The sequence below is a fragment of the Odocoileus virginianus genome, unplaced genomic scaffold (genome assembly GCF_023699985.2).
Source record: "Odocoileus virginianus isolate 20LAN1187 ecotype Illinois unplaced genomic scaffold, Ovbor_1.2 Unplaced_Scaffold_7, whole genome shotgun sequence".
NCBI classification, from domain to species: Eukaryota; Metazoa; Chordata; class Mammalia; order Artiodactyla; family Cervidae; genus Odocoileus; species Odocoileus virginianus.
In genome coordinates, this window is record NW_027224269.1 from 1,901,348 (window position 1) to 1,919,582 (window position 18,235).

Sequence of the window (18,235 nt, forward strand, 5' to 3'; positions counted from 1 at the left end):
GTGCCCCCTAGAAAGATGGGGAACTTGCCACGACGACTTGGGGGTTGTGAAAAGACTCAAAGGTAGGTCTTGAGATTTTATATAAGACTTAAATAAAAATAGGTTACAGTTCAGCATTTTCCCCCTGATGGTATCATTTTTTTTTCAGCCAAATTGGTAGTTTTTCCTAATCCCGGTTAGGGAAGTCCTAGCCTAATGAGATCTGATCCCATTCTCTTATGAATAAGGGACTGGGTGTGGGGAAAGAAAAGCAGACCTCTGGGTTGAGATCTAGGAGAAATGAAGTAAATATCCTAATTTATGTTTTAAACATTAAGACATAAATCATTAAACTCTGGTCAATTAAAGAAATTAATACCATCAGGCAATATATAGGGCTCAGTCCTCTTGTTTGTAAGATGAGTGGATGGTACGATATATTACAAGAGTAAATTTCATGTTCAGAAGAGTGTTTGCAAATAGAGGTGGCCAATAGTCCTTGTGCCTATCCCAACCTCTGGCACAGTGAGGGCAAGGTATCTTGTTTGTTTTGTTTACTGATTTAGTCCATGCATTAGAGTAGTCTGGGCACAGAGTAGGTACTCCATAAACCTGTTCACTAAAAGAATTTGTTAAAGGAAGGAGGAAATTAAGATTTTATACTTGAAAGACTCATTATAATTCCTGATCAGAATTAATTATTTTTTAAAAATTATTTTTAATGTAGTATATCTAGCTCAATTTTTCATATATTTTAAAAAATGTTATATTTTTTAAATTATGAAAGTATGATAACACATTTAAAGGAGACTTGGAAAATACAGAGCAAGTTACATACAGTTCCACTATATATTACAATTATTTTTTTAAGTCAATAAATTAAGATTTTTGGTTGGAGTTTCAATATCAAACTTTCAAAAATTAACAGAATGAATATATAGAAAAGTAGAGAGATAATAGACCTGAAAAGCACTGTAAACTAATTCAATATAAATAAGATTTATACAATTTTCACACAACAGTAGGATACAAATTCTATTTCAAAGTTCCCATAGACTATAAACTAGGAGACACTGGAACATATCCAGGGACATAAAACAAGGTGCAAAAATTTCATGGTCTAAAGGTATTGAAATCATACAGAGTCTGTTCTCTTATCACTGTGGAATTATGTTAGAAATCAATATCAAAAGATATTTGAAAATAACCCACATATTTTCAAGTGCAATGTGACATTTACCAAGAGAGATCTTCAACTTAGCCATCAAAAGCCTCAATAAAGTTAGACTGAAAAAAACACAGAGGGTGATTGCAGAGAAGAAAGCATTTAAATGAGAAATTAATATCAAAATGAGATTAATTTTGAAGAGACTTTAAACAAGAGCTCATGTATTTGGAAATTAAATGTCCACTTTTAAATGATGGGTGTATCTAAGAAGCCATACAAGGAAAATTAGAAAATATTTGTAATAGAATAAAAATGAAAAGAGAATTTACCAGAATTTGTTGCTTGCAGCTGAAGCTGCTCAACAGCATCAAATTCTTGATAGTCATCATTGATGAGAAACTTCATTCAAAATGTAAAATCATTGTTTGTAATTCAAAATGTACAATAATTGAAACTATGCAAAGAATTCAACTGTTCTTTTATTTCATTCACAAGTGTAATAATGAGTTTTGGTAATGAAGTGTATTCTTGTATCCAGTTGAGTATTTTCACATCAACTTATTCAGTAATATAGAATATCTATGAATTCTTAGAGCAGTCAACATGGGGCTAGCTTGGATACCATTAAAAGGTCATGTCAGCCACAAATGGACAGTAATGTCCAACATGTGTGGACATAGATTGGGGCCAGTGCTTGGAGAAGTGCCAGCCAGTAGCCTCTGTCTGGACACTGCTCTGCTCCCAGCCCCCAACTCTGAGTGCAGAAATGGGGGTGGTAATCCATGTCATCACATGCTGGTTTGCATTCCTGTCCTGTACCTGTTGGGACATGAAGGTATAAGAAAATCTGTTTGGGCTATGATGAAGATTAGGCCTGACTGTGACCCTTACTACAGGTATAATATCCCAGCTATGGATTATCTCTACTAAACAGAGTGTCTGCTGGAACTTATTACCATATAAACATTCTAGAGCAGCACTGTCCAATAGAAATACAACATGAGCTAGATAGATAAATTTAAATGATCTAGTCACATCAACAAAGTACAAAGAAACAAGGGAAATTAATTTTAATATTATCTTTTATTTAAAGCAATATATTTTAAATGTATTACTACATATTTAATATATAATTATTCATAAAACACTTGACATTCTTTTTCATTTTAAGTGTTTGAAATCTGGTATACATGTTACACTTAAAGCACACCTCAATTCAGATGCTAAAATTTCAGTGGGTAAAGTGAAATGTAATCCTATCAAAATAATGAAAATTTAACATAAAAATATTTTACACTGCTTCAATTTATACATTTGATTAAAATCAAAGCAGTGAAATAAAACAAAAATATCATTTTTCAGTTGCATTGTATCTCAAGTCCTCAATAGCCACATGTAGCCAGTGGCTACCATAGTGGACTGCACAAATCTAGAACATTTCCATCATGTTGGACAGTGCAGCTCTACTGGTATGGTACCTACCACCAAAAATCAGGTATAAATGTCATTTGGAAGAGATACATAATGAAATATTTTTTGGCTATTAACATAGTCATTTAAAAAGTGAATTAAAAATACTCTTCTCAAAAGTACATTTCTCAGACTAAAGTTTCCAGGCCTTTAAATGCTGACTTTTATCTTTCACAATTCACTTTTGGAAAATCTCCAAAATTATAAGCTATCTGAAAGATCCAAACTGTAGTAGTTGAGTTGTGCCACAAGAGGACCTGCAAAGACAAGTTGAGCTCAAATTTCAGCTGTGCTTATCTTATTAAACTGAACTGTAATTAGGAAAACATCTTACTGTCAACAATAATATTTTCACATCTGCCTTTATTAAAATCTGAAAAGGTAATCCATTTTGATCTAATTTAAAAATAGTACATGAAATGAGCACTCTAAGTAGTAACTTGAGGTCACCGAAAGTACCATTTCAGTAGGCATGAGGAGACAGTGTATGGTGGTTAAGAACACAGGATATGAAGATGTACAGGTTAGGGTCAAGTCCTGCTTTGATCCCACACCAGCTTTGTGACACAGGCAAGTCTCTTTATCCTAAAATAGAGCTAATTATAGTACCTAGATCCTAGAATTTTTTGAGGATTAAACAAGATAACACATATAACGTGCTTATTACAGCATACATACTAAGAACCCCCAAATGCTTGTTTTTATTACAGTTATTACTTTTAACTAAGCCTTAATCCTCTCAGGATGTAGAACATTTCTTTGGTAAAGGAGGAACATTGCTTTAAGCCTGCCATACTTTGTAATGTTAGTTCTGTGTAGGTAGTGACTGGAAGATTTACATGCAGTAGTATATCAAGACAGGAAATGACTATGTTATGTGTATTAAGGGGTTCAGCCCTGCCTGGCTTCAGCTTACACTTGCTCTTCCCAGACTTAGATTGCAATCAAGTTCCCTGACTCCTTCCAAGTACCTGTTTCTGTCCTAGGACCAACTTCCCTGGCTACTAACTTTACAGTTCATGCTATCCTTTTTGAAGTTTGGTGCTTGATGCCATTTTCCTGCTGTGACCTTAACCCTTGACTTTCTCCTGTTATCCTGCTTCAGATAACACATTTTCCAGTTTGATCTGCCATCTTCCTGTTGAATCTTATCTCATTCAGCAATGCTCTGTCTCCTCATCTATGAGTAAGAATTTGTTGTGAGTGACCAAAAGAGCTCTGATTACAGAATGGCATTAAGTCGCTTTAAGTCACTTACAAATGTATTTGTTTTTTGAATAAGAGTATATGCCTTCAGAATGAGTCATGTATGCACTTTGGATTTGCAATATTCTGCTAAAAATTTAATTTAATGTAACTATGTACATCTTTATAATGTCAAAACAGTTACTACCAAACATTTAATAAACTTTAAAAAATCATATGCTCCTTATTATCTCTAGAGTAACGTCTTACATTTGTAATTGGATAGTGCAGGCATGCTAAGTCACTTCAGTCATGTCTGACTCTTTGCCACCCTATGGACTGTAGCCCACCAGCTCCTCTGTCCATGGGATTCTCCAGGCAAGAATACTGGAGTGGGTTGCCATGCCCTCCTCCAGGGGATCTTCCTGACTCAGGGATCGAACCTGAGTCTCCTGAGGCTCCTGCATTGCAGGTGGATTCTTTACCACTGAGCCACCAGGGAAGCCCAGTCGATTCAGTCATGTCTAACTCTTTGAGACTCTATGAACTGTAACCCACCAGGCTCTTCTGTCCATGGGATTCTCCAGGAGTGGGTTGCCATTTCCTTCTCCAGAGGATCTTCCCAACCCAGGGACTGAACCCGAGTCTCCTTATTGCAGGTATTATCCTCTTATAGTTTGAGTAACTTCCCCCATGGCTGCAAAGCTATTACTTGAAGGGCTAAGGCTGGACTCCCAAGTTTTATGACTTCAAGTCTTGTACTTATTCTCTTAAACTAGAATGCTTCCATCACCCGCTGTCCCCTATGCCAAAAAAAATTGATGTGGGTAAGCTGGATAACTCCTAACGTCTCCTTAAAGTTTTGAGCCTCTAGGTATAGATGTCAGGTACTAGGTCTTGTTTCCTGGAAAGTAGTGGTGAAAATCAAATTGTTCCTGGCTTTGATTTTTATGTAAATGGAATCATTCTACCTATATATATTCTTCTGAGCTTATCTTTATTTCCAATAATATCATGTTTTGAGATTATTTGTGTTGATGCCTATGGCTAGTTTATTCATTTTTGTAAGTGCAAAGTATTCTACGGTGTGAAAAATACCACAATATTGTCATCTATTTAACTGTAGGTGAACATTACAAAAAATGCCACTGAAAGCACTTATGTATATGTCTTTAAGTACCTATGTCCAAGAATTTCTCTTAGGTGTATTAACATTGATACTCTGTAGGTCCACACTAATATTGGGTATAGGCTGACATCCATTCTGATTGGTTAATGTCCCTGACTCACTGGTTGTTAAATAGCTTGTTACCTCCAAATATGGGTTTCCTGGTGGCTCAGTGATAAAGAACCTGTCTGCCAATGCAGGAGACAGGGGTTCGATCCCTGTGTCAGGAAGATCCCCTGGAGAAGGGAATGGCAACCCACTCCAGTATTCTTGCCTGGGAAATCCCATGGACAGAGGAATGTGGCAGAATATAGTCCGTGGGGGTCACAAAGAGTCAGAAATGGCTTAGTGACTAAACAAAAACAACCACCTCCAACTATATCTAGAAGTAGAATTGTTGGCTCATAGAGGATGTGCATATTTAACTAGGTAACAACAAATTGTTTTCTAAGGTGATTGTAGCAATTTTTACTACTATTGGGAGTGTATGAGAATTCCATTGGTTCAACCTAATCATCTCATCATCAGTAAATACTTTAGTTTTGGTCATTCTGATAGAGGGGAAATGGTATGTCATTGTGATTTTAATTTGTGTTGCCCTGGTTACTAATGTGGTTATCTTCTACTGGTCATTCTCTTTTCTATTTCTGTGAAATGTCTATGTATGTCTTTTGTCAGTTTTTCTATTTTTTTTTCTCATAGACTTATGTAAGGTTCTTGTATTTCTGGATGCTAATCTTTTGTTAGTTACATATATTGGGAATATCTTCTCCCACTTTGTGAATCATTTTATCAGTCACTTTATGGTATTTTTTGCTTTTGGCTAGATATTTTAAATTTTGAAATTGTCAAATTTATCAATCTTTTCTATTATAGTTTGATCTTTTTATTTTTAGTCATTTTATTCATTTTATTTTTATTGCAGTATAGTTGTTTTATATTACTGTGTCAGTTTTTGCTGTATAGGAAAGTGAATCAGCCATACACATACATACACCCCCTCTTTTTTGGATTTCTTTTCTATTATTTAGGTCATCACAGAGCACTGAGTAGAGTTTCCTGTGCTATATAGTAGGTTCTCATTAATTATCTATTTTAACATAGTCTTGTATATATGTTAATCCCAATCTCCCAGTGCACTCCCCTGCCCCCCTTGGTATCCATATGTTTGTTCTCTATGTCTGTGTCTCTATTTCTGCTTTGCAAATAAGATCATCTATACCATTTTTCTAGATTCCACATATATGTGTTAATATATGATATTTGTTTTTCTGACTTACTTCACTCTGTATGACAGTCTCTAGGTCCATCCATGTCTCTGCAAATGGCACAATTTCATTCCTTTTATGGCTGAGTAATATTCCATTGTATATATGTACCACATCTTCTTTATCCATTCCTCTGTTGATGGACATTTAGGTTGCTTCCATGTCCTGGCTGTTGTAAATAGTGCTTCAGTGAACATTGGGGTGCATGTATCTTTTTGAATTATGGTTTTCTCTGGGTATATGCCCAGGAGTGGGATTGCTGGGTCATATGGTAGTTCTATTTTTAGTTTTTTGAGGAACCTCCATACTGTTCTCCATAGTGGCTGTATCAATTTACATTCCCACTAACAGTATACCAGATTTATCTTTTCTCCACATCCTTTCCAGCATTTATTATTTGTAGATTTTTTTGATGATGGCCATTCTGACTGGTGTGAGGTGATACTTCATTGTAGTTTTGATCAGTATCTATCTAGTAATTAATGATGTTGAGCACCTTTTCACATGCCTCTTGGCCATCTGTATGTTTTCTTATTTGGAGAAATGTCTATTTAGGTCTTCTGCCCATTTTTTGATTGGGTTGTTTGTTTTTTTGATATTGAGCTTCATGAGCTGTTTGTATATTTTGGAGATTAATCCTTTGTCAGTTGCTTTGTTTGCAAATATTTTCTCCATTCTGAGGGTTGTCTTTTTGTCTTGTTTATGGTTTCCTTTGCTGTGCAAAAGCTTTTAAGTAGGTCCCATTTGTTTATTTTGTTTTTCTTTATCTAGGAGGTGGGTCAAAAATCATCTTGCTGTGATTTATGTCAAAGAATGTTCTGCCCATGTTTTCCTCTAAGAGTTTTATAGTGTCTGGCCTTACATTAAAGTATTTTTTTTGCAGATAATCCCATTATGTTTTTTATTTATTTTTTTCCATTTATTTTTATTAGTCGGAGGCTAATTACTTTACAATATTGTAGTGGTTTTTGTCATACATTGACCTGAATCAGCCATGGATTTACATGTGTTCCCCATCCCGTTCCCCCCTCCCACTCCCTCTCCACCCGATCCCTCTGGGTCTTCCCAGTGCACCAGGCCCGAGCACTTGTCTCATGCCTCCAATAAAGTATTGAATCCATTTTGAGTTTATTTTTGTGTATGGTGTTAGAGAATGTTCTAATTTCATTCTTTTACATGCAGTGGTCCAGTTTGCCCCATCATTGGATCCAAATAAGCACTCTTTCCCCAATGCCTTGCTAAATTTGTTCCTACACCATTTATCACCATATGATAAACTGGGCATTTAAATAATGTATTTGCTGTCTCTCTCCCTCCACTAGAAGATAGAATTTCATAAGAACTAGGAATTGTGTCTGGTTTTGTTCACTGTTATATCCCTGGTACCTAGAACAGTGACTGATATGCCATAGAAGTTCCATAAGTATTTATCGAATGACTACCAATGCTAATAAACAAAAGAGTGTACCACCAGTGAACCAGAAATTATGAGGGATTCCTGAAAGATAGGAAGTGAATAGGATCAGATAGACAAGAAAAAAATAAACCACATCCCAGAATGTGACTTCCCAGGCACTAGTGGTGAAGAACCCACCTGCCAATGCAGGAGAGGAAGAGACACGGGTTCAATCTCTGGGTTGGGAAGATCCCCTGGAGAAGGAAATGGCAATCCACTCCAGTACTCTTGCCTGGAGAAATACATGGACAGAAGAGTCTGGTGGGCCCATGGGGTCACAAAGAGTTGGACACAACTGAAGCAACTTAGTACAGCACAGCACAGCACTGATGGAAAAACAAACCCAAAGCAACTCCAAATACAGAGTCAATAAATTTGGGGTAGAGAATGGGAGTAGAAGGGGTCCTGGGTCAACTGCCAGTGAAATTATAGAACTGCATTAGAATCATAGGACTAATTTCTCTTTTTCCTCAACCCCTTCCCAGAGCACCCCTCCACTCTCACTAAGCTGAAGGCTGACACACATTGAACTGTGGAGAGGGAAACAGTAATGAGACTGCACTTTTGAGAAGTGAACTAGCTACCTAGGAACTGCTCTTAGTGTGGGTATTGGATTCTGAGACATAAGTAGAACAGAACTTGAGTTAGTTTTGGACTTCATGACAGTTCCAGGAGGGTAAGATGGAAGGAAAGAGTTCTGTTTAGGAGATAAATACACCCTTCCGTAGGTTGGCATTTGGAGCAAGAATGGTCTACTTAAGTTTAACAATTTTAAAGAAAAGTGTCCAAAGTCATGCTTCATGCCCTATCAATTTACATAGACATGAGCTCAGAGAAGGTACCTCTCATTCACTACAGCAGCCTTGTTGGGAGAACGTACTTATACAACTGCACAGAAACACCTTATCAACTATCTATATTTGGAACCTAGGTCCTTCATTCATAAAAATGAAGCAACACCTATGTGCCACTAGAAAGAGAAAGACCACTATAAAAACAGAGAGAACAACTGATCCCAGAGGAAGTAGGAATAATGCAGTAGGAATTGATATAGATTATACAATAAAAAGCATTGAAACAAGTCAACGATACACTAAATTAAATCAATGAAAGTAAAATCTGATTTTGAAAAGAACAAGGAAAAAACAACTTTGGAAAGTGTTATTACGAGAAAAAAGAACAAACATACAATGATAAAAATGAGAAAGTGAATAGAGGACACATAAAGCTTTATAAGAGGATTTCTGTGAACAATTTTATACCCTACATTTAAACACTAGAAAATGGATGGTTATTAACATTAACTCAAGAAATACTAGAAAACTTGAATAAAAAATAGCAATATAAGAATCTGAAAAGATATTCAAAAATTTTACTCTCACAATGATCTTGATTCAGATGATTTACAGTTGAGTTCTATCAAACCTTCAATAGACATATAATTACAGTGCTATGCAAATTGTGCCAGTCATATAACAAAAATGAAAAGCTTTTAAATTCATTCTATGAAACTACTGCCTGCACTCCCCACACAAGCACACTTCCTGTTTCTCCTTTTCTCTGTCTTCCCTATACATTACTGAGTCTAGTATTCGGTGTTCACTTTATTATGACATGGGGGATACTGATGTCCATGGATTTTTCTCTTCTTTTTTTCCCTTCTCCCTGCATCTTGTCTGTTTCCTTCAGGTTTGTCCTCTCTGCTTGGTCTCTCTTTCATGTTAATTTGTTAATTTCCTCAGCTATCTTTGGTCTTTGGATGTCTGTTCATACTTAAAAGTGAGGCACTAAGATTACTAGCAATGTAAATGTGGGCGGGTCTCTGTGGCTGCCAGCGGTGTGCCTGGACTGTTTTGTTGGGGGAACCCCTGATTGTATCTTTAGACTCAATATCTTTAGATCTTTTCTGTTGAGTTAGATGTATTCTGCAAAGAGAAATCCTCCTATCTCCTGCCTAGATTGTACAAACTGGCTGCTAGTGTTCTGGGAACCCAGTTGATGGAGAAGGCTGTAGGTCTCAATGTTCAACGCTCAGAGACTTTTACTTAATCTCGGCATCCCCACCCTCATCTGTGCCTAGTGTCCTCCAGTCCAGACGTCATCTGTTTTACCCTCTCCACAGAGTATACCTTGGTTTTCTGATGAGTTTGAGGAATGGTATTCAGTCACACAGCCCTGGAACACAGAGCATGAAGGGGCAGATCTAGGGGGCTAGGGGATTCCTAAACAAACTTTCCAGCACCTCTCATTGTTTTTAACCTCTCTTCCACCCCTTTTATGGGAAGTACCTGTTACAGTCAACTGTTTGGATTTAGGGACACTCTTTAATACATTTAAGTTTGTTTCCTGGCTTCCCCTACAATCTGCTTAAGATTCAGGTTTCTTGTGTTTGCTTAGTCATTTACCACCTTTTTTTTTTTTTTTTTTTGCTTTCTGACTTCTAAATGTTGATTCTGTTGTGTCCCTCCCTTCTGCATATGTATTTTCAACTCCTGTCATTTTCATATTTTATGAGATAAACAGTGAATGGAGGCATGTTATATCTTCAGTCCACCGTTTTTCTCAAGCCCACAGTCTTAACCACTATGTAACAGTGTCTTGCAAGTCAAGCTGAAAAGTTACTTGAGAGCACTGGAAAGTCATGATGAAATTGCCGTTTTAGCAAAATTGTTTCAGCAACTATGTACAGGATGGATGGAAAGGGGGAGATGAGAGAAGCAGGTTATCATTCTATACCTCCTTGTCTCTAGTATCCTTCTTGATCCATCTTAGTTTTCTAAACCCACAGGACCTTCAAGGCTTGCCATATAATAGGTAGTTTGCATAAAAATGCTCCTGACTTCTTAGGCCTCTGGTAATTATTCCCTCCCCAGAATTCCTTTTGCCTTCTACTTGTGTTTTGTTGGTTGTTAATATATGATTAAATCTTTGCTCTGTTAAGTATCATTTAGAGTACATGTCCTATCTTTTAGATGAGATTATGAGCCCCTGTTTTTATGACTTTGGGGAACAAGGCATTGAATACCTCCTAAATGAAGAGGGCTGTCCAAAAAAGAATTGTTAATAAGAATGAGGAGGATGTACAGTCAATAATAAGCCATGTAATAATGGTAGGGTATTATTTTTGAGGTATTAAGCTGTGTTTTTCTCCCTTCTGAGTATTTACTTCTTTCTCATTTCTTTTTTCAAGCGTGCAGCTGTCTCTCTGCTCATTAGTGAGAAATATAATCAAGGGAAGGATATTACAGGACAGAAAGCAGAAAAAGTATGCAAGTCCTCTCTCAGTTTGTGCTTCAAAAGCCTAAGGCCTTTTTGGGGGGCAAAGGATAGGAGAAGGAAAGGAATGTAACTTTCTCTCATTGGACTGGAAAGAGATTCTTCCAGGTTGGAGGGAAGAAATAATAGAAGGAATTTGATTAGGGCAAAATGTTGGTGGGCTCTGGAGAGAGGGACCCTGTACCCTCTTTCTTATTTTCAGGCACAACTTCCAAGAGGCAACAAAGGAATCACTGTGAGAGGTGTCTGCACAGATGGCTTCATACACAGTCTCACTGAGTTTCTTGTCTTCCCAGTACAGAAGCTGCAGAAAGGCTTGAGATATTAAAGAAACAAAAGACCCTGTCAAGGAATGTATGCTTGCTCCAGGCCAGATGACACACCCCTCCTTTGCCTTGGCATTTTAGAAGGTCTTTGGAATGTAGACACAACCCTGGGGAAATAGGGAGACCTCGAACTGACTGAGATTATACTTTTGCCATCCAGTGAAATGGAGCTCAAAATAGAAATTAATTCGCATTGTACACTAAGAAAGTAATATTTTTACATATTTGAGATTTTGGACTGAGATTCATACCTGGCACATAACATGAAGAAGGTCAGTTGTCAATTAATATGAATAGTCTACTTTGTACAGGTGAGAGAGAACTGAGCACATCTTATGAGGAGAAAACCTGAGGGACAGGTGTGTACATATAAATCTTTTAAGAAAAGGTAGAATAATATGTTTCATTAGTGCTCTAAGTGATCATATGCAAATTCAATTGCTTTTGAACTATAGAACAAATAACTCACTTGAGTTAATTGGGAAGAGACTTCTTTGAATTAACGAAGCATGAGAATTTTAGAAAATTTTCCAATATCTGCAGTAACTTAGGGTTGGTTGTCAAGGCCATCAATTGCAAAAACTGTGACCTTGAATAGATTATTTCCTCAGCCTTGGAGTTGACATGATCCTTCTATTACATGGTCATTGTGAGGATTAAATGATTAAATGAGGGAACATTAACAGAAGTGGAAACAGTGGCTGACATTATTATCTGGGCTCCAAAATCACTGCAGATGGTGATTGCAGCAATGAAATTAAAAGACCCTTACTCCTTGGAGGGAAAGTTATCACCAACCTAGACAGCATATTAAATAGCAGAGACATTACTTCATCAGCAAAGGTCCATCTAGTCAAGGCTATGGTTTTTCCAGTGGTCATGTATGGATGTGAGAGTTGGACTCTAAAGAAAGCTGAGCACCGAAGAATTGATGCTTTTGAACTGTGGTGTTGGAGAAGACTCTTGAGAGTCCCTTGGACTGCAAGGAGATCCAACCAGTCCATCCTAAAGGAGATCAGTCCTGGGTGTTCATTGGAAGGACTGATGTTGAAAGCTGAAACTCCAATACTCTGGCCACCTGATGCAAAGAGCTGACTCACTGGAAAAGACCCTGATTCTGGGAAAGATTGAGGGCAGGAGGAGAAGGGGACAACAGAGGATGAGATGGTTGGATGGCATCACCGACTCAATGGACATGGGTTTGGGTGGACTCCAGGAGTTGGTGATGGACAGGGAGGCCTGGTGTGCTGTGGTTCATGGGGTCGCAAAGAGACACGACTGAGCAACTGAACTGAACTGAACTGAATAGAAGTACTCAGCAAGAAGCAATCACTCAATAAACTATAGTTCCTCTCTCACTCTTTCCTGAATGTGAAATTGATGGAAGTTCACTGGTTTCTCTGAAAATCTAAATTAAACTTCAGAGCACAATAATAACATAAGTTGTCTGAATAAGGGCTCCTCACTAAAAATGGGAAATTGGAAACTAAGGTTATGTCTTTTGAGTTCTGAGACCATCAGTTAGCTTGCTGGTATTTTTCTAATATTTCTGATATTTTTCAATCCATTATGGCAAAGTTTGTGCAACATGTTTTTGGAAAGACTATTAGGCTTCAAAAAGTATGGGGCTATTGGAAAGGTTGAAGCTGCAATTTCTTAATGTATGGGTGATTCGTTCAAGACAATGATGTGATACTAGTTACTATTCATTGAATGTCTACTACATGCCTGGTGCTGCAAGAGCTCCTTTATGTATGTAATTGGAGGAGTGTATTTGGTCAGAAGGACCCTAAATCCTTACTCACATCCTTTCATCTTGGAGAAAACAGCTTGGTGACACATAGGAATGTGATATCTATGTACAGGGAAAAGCTTGTGCAGTTTGTTTGTGGAGCCATTGTTGGTGGATAACAGCTCTGCAATTGCTGTTTTTTTTTCCCCTAGTCCTGGGTCTCAAACTGCCTTTCCCTGTTGTTCAGTTCAGCTCAGTCGCTCAGTCGTGTCCGACTCTTTGCGACCCTATGAACCACAGCATGCCAGGCCTCCCTGTCCCATCACCAACTCCTGGAGTCCACTCAAACCCATGTCCATTGAGTCGGTGATGCCATCCAACCATTTCATCCTCTGTCATCCCCTTCTCCTCCTGCCCTCAATCTTTCCCAGAATCAGGGTCTTTTCCAATGAGTCAGCTCTTCGCATCAGGTGGCCAAAGTATTGGAGTTTCAGTTTCAACATCAGTCCTTCCAATGAACACCCAGGACTGATCTCCTTTAGGATGGACTGGTTGGATCTCCTTGCAGTCCAAGGGACTCTCAAGAGTCTTCTCCAACACCACAGTTCAAAAGTATCAATTCTTTGGTGCTCAGCTTTCTTTATAGTCCAACTCTCACATCCATACATGACCACTGGAAAAACCATAGCCTTGACTAGATGGACCTTTCTGATGAAGTAATGTCTCTGCTATTTAATATGCTGTCTAGGTTGGTGATAACTTTCCTTCCAAGGAGTAAGGGTCTTTTAATTTCATGGCTGCAGTCACCATCTGCAGTGATTTTGGAGCCCAGAAAAATAAAGTCAGCCTGTTTCCCCATCTATTTGCCATGAAATGATGGGACTGGATGCCATGATCTTAGTTTTCTGAATGTTGAGCTTTAAGCCAACTTTTTCACTCTCCTCTTTCACTTTCATCAAGAGGCTCTTTAGTTCCTCTTCACTTTCTGCCATAAGGGTGGTGTCATCTGTGTATCTGAGGTTATTGATATTTCTCCTGGCAATCTTGATTCCAGTTTGTGCTTCATCCAGCCCAGCGTTTCTCATGATGTACTCTGCATATAAGTTAAATAAGCAGGGTGACAATATACAGCCTTGACATACTCTTTTTCCTATTTGGAACCAGTCTGTTGTTCCATGTCCAGTTCTAACTGTTGCTTCCTGACCTGCATACAGGTTTCTCAAGAGGCAGGTCAGGTGGTCTGGTATGCCCATCTCTTTCAGAATTTTCCACAGTTTATTGTGATCCACAGAGTCAAAGGCTTTGGCATAGTCAATAAAGCAGAAATAGATGTTTTTCTGGAACTCTCTTGCTTTTTCAATGATCCAGTGGATGTTGGCAATTTGATCTCTGGTTCCTCTGCCTTTTCTAAAACCAGCTTGAACATCTGGAAGTTCACAGTTCACATATTGTTGAAGCCTGGCTTGGAGAATTTTAAGCATTACTTTACTAGCATGTGAGATGAGTGCAATTGTGTGGTAGTTTGAGCATTCTTTGGCATTGATCAAATTTAAGTTAGATTTTAACTTAGATTAGATCTAGATTATATACTGTATATAATACATGAAGTGAAGTGTAGTGAAAGTCACTCAGTCATGTCTGACTCTTTGAGACCCCATGGATTGTAGCCCACCAGGCTCCTCTGTCCATGGGATTTCCCAGGCAAGAATCCTGGAGTGGATTGCCATTCCCTTCTCCAGGGGATCTTCCCCACCCAGGGATTGAACCCGGGTCTCCTGCATTGCAAGCAGATTCTTTACCACTGAGCCACCTCAGAAGCTTCATAAAATGCATGAATATATATATATATATATATATATATATATATAATATATGTGCATAATTTTGTACATGAGGGATATAACTGATAAACAACATCCCAGAATCAGCTGAAATTTGGTAGGAAAGCCCTTTACAGTGGCTGTCCTGTATTACCCCAACAGCAAAGTCTGAGAGTGTCTGTTTCCTGACAGCCTTTCCTCTTATTTGCTCTTGAACTCTTTCTAGTCCAGATTTTGTATGAAAAAATAGCATTTAAGAAGGCTCAGAGGCAAGAGTAGCATATTACATTGAAGCCTGTGAAATAATTCATGGTTGAAACATAGTATGGCGTGGGGCTGGGGGGACAAGGAGGAAGATATAAATACACATATAGAGGTACTTCCCTGGTGATCCAGTGGTTAAGACTCTGTGTTTCCACTATAGGGAGCATGGGTTCAATACCTGGTCAGGGAAGTAGAATCCTGCATGCTGCATGAAGCAGCCAAAAAGAGAAAGAAAACCACAAATATAAAGATGGTATTGAATGCAAGAAATTAGATAGAAGATATGTATGTGTGTATACATATACACAAATGTGTATATATATATATATATATATACTTTCCAGGTGGCACTAGTGTTAAAGAACCCACCTGCCAATGCAGGAGACATAAGAGACATGGGTTCGATCTCTGGGTCAGGAAGATTCCCTGAAGGAGGGCATGGCAGCCCATTCCAGTATTCTTGTCTGGAGAACCCCATGGACAGAGGAGCCTGGTGGACTACAATCCATGGGGTCGCAAAGAGTTGGACATGACTGAGCAACTTAGAACACACACATGCACACACACATATAGACCAACTTTAAATAATTCACTATAACTTGATCGTAGTATGTGGGGTTGTTTTTCAGGAGGAAGGGAGTGGTATCTATTTGGTGTTTGATTGCCCTCTGGGTGGGCAGAATAACCCCTCGTTCTGCTCTTTCCATTGGCAGGAAGATCTTGGAAGGGGAGCTGGTTTAGAGGATAACAGCTACTCAGGCTGTTGTGCTGAGGGGCCAGGAGGATGGACCTGTAGAATCGAGCAAAAAGGCTGAGATCTGAGAATATCCACAGTGGGAACTCTGTGAAGAGTTTTGAGGGTGCTTTTCTCCTGGGCCGTGGGAACAGATATAGGAAGAGGACAGTTCCAAATCTTTTCCCTTCTGTGTTGCAGTCCCCTTACTCTCAACTCCTCAGTAGAGACTCACTGTGCCACCACCTTCAGTGGTGGAGGTGTGAGGAGGGAAGGGAGAGAGCTGCACAAGGAAGTGTGAATTGTTCCATATTCGCCCTGCGACTGATGTCCATGTGCGGGGAGCAGTGTGCTTTTTAATGGGCGACTGTGCTCAAGTCTGTCTGGAGGCGACCAGCATCTAAGAAAGAGGTGGCTCATGGCCGAGCTGAGAATAGCAAGGAGGAGCAGCTGCAAGGTGGGAGACTCAGGAGTAGCTGTGAGATATCCCTTTCTCAGTATGTCTTAGAAGAAGGTGCTTCTTGCAGAGGAGAAGATTGACACGGGATTTGAACAAACCGTCTTTAAAGAAATTATCCCAGCAAACTTGGGCAATACATATTATTCTCTCCACTTTATGTATTAGAAAATAATAATAATTTTCTTATCACCCACTGTAAATAATGATAATCATAATAGTGATCATATAACAACAACTATGAGCAAGGCCCTTTGCAATGCCCTTTACATGCATTATTATTATGGAAAGATTGCTGGAAGGAAATAATTGTCTTTCCAGTTTTACTGATGAAAAACTGGAGACCTAGAGAGTAAATACTATACTCAAGGTCGTGGGGGTAACACTCGACTAAATTGGGAGTAGAATTCAGGACTGTGGAGCCCAGAACCATGTTAACCCCTTTTATACATCTAGAGACGAGAGATGACAGAACTAGTTAGGAATGAGCTTCCCTACCTACTCTTGCTTGGTTTTTTAGACTGACTTGTCCCCTTACCTTCTTCTGATTTCTGTATGTGTTTCTCTCTAGGATATGCAAATATCACTTGAATTCTGTGTTTTCCTGCCACTTTGGCATCTTTCTCCAGCAATTATCTCTCTTCTATTCTTACAACTAGGAGCATTAAAAAAAGAACCCCTCATTCAATCCTTTCTCTCTTTTAAGTTAGTCTTCTTCAAAGAGAAGTTTTTATTCACTGTGTCCACGTTCTATTCATTTGTCAGTTCACCACAGTGAAGCACTCACTGAGGTTATCATGGGCCTTCTGATTGCCAGATCTAATGGTCTGTTTTCAGTCTCTATTCCTGTGAACCCTTATGTAGCTTTTGACACTGTCCTACTGATCATCTCACAATTCTTTAAATTCTTTCCTCCCTCAGTATGTGTGACACTAGTCTCTTGTTCTCTTGTGACTTTTATTAACATTCCTCCTCAGTGTCATTCAGTGACTCTTTCTTCTTCCCCACCCACCCCTTACACATGGGCTTTGTTGCTCCTCAGAGTGTGGGATCTTCCCAGACCAGGGATCAAACCCATGTCCCCTGCATTGGCAGGCAGATTCTTAACCACTGGACCACCAGGGAAAATCCCTTGTCTTATTCCTTCTAGTAGATTCCAAGCTCTTTGAGGGTTAGAACTTTGTCTTTCTTATCACTACATTTTCTTTAGAATTGAATAGGGGTCAGTAGGTACTGAACTTAATCAGTGTTCACAGTTAGATGAGCTCTGAGCCCAGTCTCGAATTTCTCCAAGTTAAGGCCCTTTTGAGCCGTGCACCATTACAGGGCAGAATCAGGGCCAACCTCTTCTCCAAACTGCTGTGGTTGGACTTCTGCAGGGGGTGCCGTGAAAAACTGATTCTTCCTCAGTTTGGGGACAGTAGAGCCACACACTCCTCGATCCTACTGCTATACTTGCACTGAAGGAGGCCAGCCTGGCTCAGGTATCTCAGTTGTCCCCTCGGTAGACACTGAGTTCTAAGCCACAGATCTGAGCCTAAGCAGGAAGCGGCTGAACGGATTCTATGCCCTTCCCAGGGAAGCGCCCCAGAGTAGCTCCTCTGCTTGTTTGCCTACCTTCCTGAGCCATGATCACCTGCTCACATGTCCGCTGCTGCCCTCTCAGACACCTGACCAGCAGTCTGTTGACCCAACCATTCTTCTGTCTGCTCAGTGCTCACAAGCTCTTATCACTCCTGAAAACAAAAAAGGATATCAGTTGGTGGTAACCTGTCCTCCAATATAAAAGCCTTATAATTCTTGCTTTATTTGTCACTACTATTTACTCGTGAACATAATCTAAATATTTATTTTTAGTATTTCACTTGCTTAATGCCTACTCAATGTGTGTGGCTTGGCCTCAGTTCAGTTCAGTCACTTAGTTGAGTCTGAG